This window comes from Gorilla gorilla, chromosome 1 (assembly GCF_029281585.2).
Source record: "Gorilla gorilla gorilla isolate KB3781 chromosome 1, NHGRI_mGorGor1-v2.1_pri, whole genome shotgun sequence".
Classification (NCBI taxonomy): Eukaryota; Metazoa; Chordata; class Mammalia; order Primates; family Hominidae; genus Gorilla; species Gorilla gorilla.
Window position 1 is genome coordinate 63,959,314 of NC_073224.2, and position 3,947 is coordinate 63,963,260.

The 3,947-nt window shown below is 41.1% G+C and overlaps 1 pseudogene; it reads right to left on the reverse strand.

Moving 5' to 3' along the window:
- Positions 1-385: 385 nt before the first annotated feature.
- LOC101124275 (integrin beta-1-binding protein 1-like) lies at positions 386-993 on the reverse strand (annotated as a pseudogene).
- Positions 994-3,947: the final 2,954 nt, after the last annotated feature.

Genomic DNA, 3,947 nt, shown 5'->3' on the forward strand with positions numbered 1-3,947 from the left:
ATTATATCTAATTTCAGGATTCCACTGTTCATGTTTTCTTCTTCATCAACAGCAGCCTGATCTGTCATCTTTAGCAAATGGTGGATCTGACTTTATCATTTAAAACTTATTCCATATGCACTACTTTTTTTAAACTTGATTTTCCTGATTACTAAGTTTGCTCATCTTTCTATCCACTCTTTAGGTTCTTTTTTTCCCACTGTTTAATACAAAACATCTTATTATAAAAACAAATGATCAATATTTTATTTATTGCATTTTCTTAAGAAAATCCAGAAAAGGGATCACTTCATATTTCCATAATAGTACAACATTGCATATTAAAAAAACTGTTTGAACACAGCTGAACTTTCAGATAAATTGACTTTCACTTGATTTGCAGGATTCAACATTTCTCAGATGTTAATACAGATAGAAAGTGGCAGATAGAACTTTTCAAATTGCTTATGTTTGTTCCAGCCGGTTGCACTGATGAACCCACAGGCTGTATTCATCACTGCTTGCATCTGTGTTCTTCAGAGCCAATAAGTGTTTTTCCACCCCAGACCATCATCATAACACACCATCCAGATGATTAAATATAGAACATGCCTTTACAAAATATCATACTGATCTGATGTTGATACTTGTATTATATTTGGAAACTCCCATTATAAATTTTTCCTCCAGAGGAACAAGAGGCAACTTTTCATCTTGCTGGGCAACATCTATATAATTTATCAGGTCTAGTGGCCCTTTAAGACATCTTCTCTCAGAGAGTTTCAGTGTCTTAATGGCACCAACATATTTTATTTGAAATTCTGCACACGTATTTGAATTATTGTTGCTTTATTCTGAGCCCTTGGTGGAATCTGTATTGAGGCTGGCCACAGGGCTGGACTATGAAAGGCCCCCAAGGCTAGAATCTACAGACTTGCTCTTAGTACTGATTTCACCACTTTGGGAACTGCTACTACGGTGTCTGTTTTTTTTTTTTTTTCCTTTCCAAAACATTTTTCACCATAGCTTCATCTAGAGAATATCACCATAGAATCAAATATTATTTTATTATCTTCAAAGGTTCTAAAGACAGGTCTGCACAGATAGCTTCCTTTCATTCTAACCCAGTCAGTTCTTTTTATGGAAACAATGTACACCAACGCCAAGCATAGGCAGAAGGCCGCCTATGCTGCTGTTAGAGTCAGAGCACTCCAAACCTCCTTAGTTTCTTGTGAAGACAGTTTTATACTTCTCATAATATAGGAATTTTCATCTGAAGCATCTCCTCAGTGCTGTCTGAAGTTGTTCTTCAGTCTTCTGATATATTTTGAAGGCTGTTTGCTTGTAGCTACTTGAAATTCAATGTGTCTTTAATGCATTGTCTATTATTTTGCTTGATAAATCTTCTGGATATTTCTTGTAATGTCAGGTTCAACTTGTTCTAAATGTTCAGGTCACTCTTTGCTAAGTCCTTTTCTAAAAGAATGTATTCTAAGTCCAAGCAAAGAGTTGGAGATTTTCAGCTCTTTTTTAATGCCTTCCAGTTTTTCCATTTCCGATAGTTTGTTTTTGAGCATGGATTCCATTAAAGTTAATTCAAGGCCTTCATGTTATTTTTGAATAAGGTTAAATGTGTAAAAAATTTGAAAGTATTTCCTCTAGAAGAACAGAAACATCAGTGGCTAGTTCTTTGTCTTTACTTGCATAAGATGGGCCTTTAATTATTAAAAATCTGACCATGACTATAAGTAACACCATCTTCCACAGCAATCCATGGGTATCAGGATCTGGTTGAAAGTCCTCTGGCAGGGCTGCCACTGGCTGGCACAGTATCCCCTAGAACCACTGCAACACTGAGCATCACGGCTATGAACAGACCCTCTGTGATCCCCTAGGCTGTTGTGAGGCACTTCAGTTTGTCAGGTCTCGTGGACCATCATAGAGCACCAGAGAGTATTCTGCCTGGAACCAAATCAGTGCCTGGTAGATTTCAGTGGAGGTGAGAGAGAAAGAATAAATACAGTAAATTACTGGCCAATTCTTCTCCTTCTATTTTTTTTTTTTTTTTGGGAGAGGGTCTTGCTATGTTGCCCAGGCTGGAGTGCAATGGCTATTCCCAAGTACTATCATAGCATACTACAACCTCAAACTGGGCTCAAACAATCCTCCCACCTCAGCCTCCTGAGTAACTAGGAGGAGGTTTGCACCCCTGCACCTGGCTTCTCTTTCTCTTAAATAAACTTTTCTTTTTGTGGCCCTGGATCATTTTAGCCACAGAGCACCAAAAACTTCTTATTCTCAGAGCCTCTTCATGTCTGGCTGGCCTTGACTATTCACAGAGAGGGCAGAACACAAGTGGGGACAAGATTATGGAGGACCCTACAAAGGATTTCAACTTACTTCACCAATTATGCCTTTAAAAACAAAGGAAGAAATGGCTGGGAGCAGTGGCTCATGCCTGTAATCCCAGCACTTTGGGAGGACAAGGCAGGCGGATCATCTGAGGTCAAGAGTTCGAGACCAGCCTGGCCAACATGGTCAAACCCCATCTCTACTAAAAATAAAAAATTAGCCGGGTACGGTGGCATGCACCTGTAGACCCAGCTACTTGGGAGGCTGAGGCAGGAGAATTGTTTGAACGTGGGAGGTAGAGGTTGCAGTGAGCCAAGATCGCACCACTGCACTCCAGCCTGGGCAATAGAGTGAGACTCTGTCTCAAAAAACAAACAAACAAACAAACAAAAACAAAAGAAGAAATAAGTTGGAATTTTAAAAAGTTTTCACACCTCCAGACTGTACTGTCCAATTATGAGCCAGGAAAACTCAATTTTCTCAAACTCTTTTTGCATGTGGTGAAATGTTTGATGATGCAGAAGCCCTTCAAGATATTTCTTTTCAGAATGATCATCTTTGAGGGTATTAGATGCTGATGCAGCTTTCCTCACAGGGGCTGATCCCTAGGAAGTGGGGGACCCAGGCTTTGTTCAGCTGAATTTAACAACTCAGTCTTGGCCATGCTTGGTAACTCACACCTGTAATCCTAGTACTTTGGAAGGCCAAGGTGGGAGGCTTGCTTGAGCCCAGGAGTTCTAGATCAGGCAGGGCAACATAGCGAGACCCTGTCTCTACAAAGAAACAAACAAACAAATGAAAATTAGCTGGGCACAGTGGTGTTTTCCCATGGTACTAGCTATTCTGAGGCTGAGATGGAAGGATCGCTTGAGCCCAGGGGTTTGAGACCTCAGTGAACTATGATTGTGTCACTGCACTTTAGCCTGGGCAGCAGAGTGAGACCCTGTCTCTAAAAATCACTTTATCAGGCCATTCTTGCATTGCTATAAATAATTACCTGAGACTAGGGTAATTTATAAGAGGTTTAATTGGCTCATGGTTCTGCAGGCCGTACAGGAAGCATAGTACTGCGACTGCTTATGGTGATGTCTTGGGAGCTTTTACTTATGGCAGAAGGCAAAGTGGGAGCTTGCACGTCACGTGGTCAAAGCAGGAACAAGAGGGAGAGGGAGGGAGGGGAGGTTCCACATATTTTTAAACGATTGGATCTTCTAAGAACTAAGTCACTATGGTGAGGACAGCACCAAGCCATGAGAGATCTGCCCCCATGATCGAAATACCTTCCACCAGGCCTTACCTCCAACACTGGGGATTATATTTCAATAGGAGATTTGGAGGGCACATCCAAGCTATATCACACACACCATCTCATTGACAACAAATTGGTAGGAATTTTTAAAATTCCATTTATTTCTACCTCCTCCTTCTTCTTTTTTTTTTTCTTGGAGACGGCATCTGGCTCTGTCACCCAGGCTGGAGTGCAGTGGCACGTTCATGGCTCACTTCAGCCTCAATTTCCTATGGTCAGGTGATCCTACCTCCTCAGCCTCCTGAGCAGCTGTGACCATAGGTGTAAGCCTCCACGCCTGGCTAAATTTTTTGAGTTTTAGTAGAGA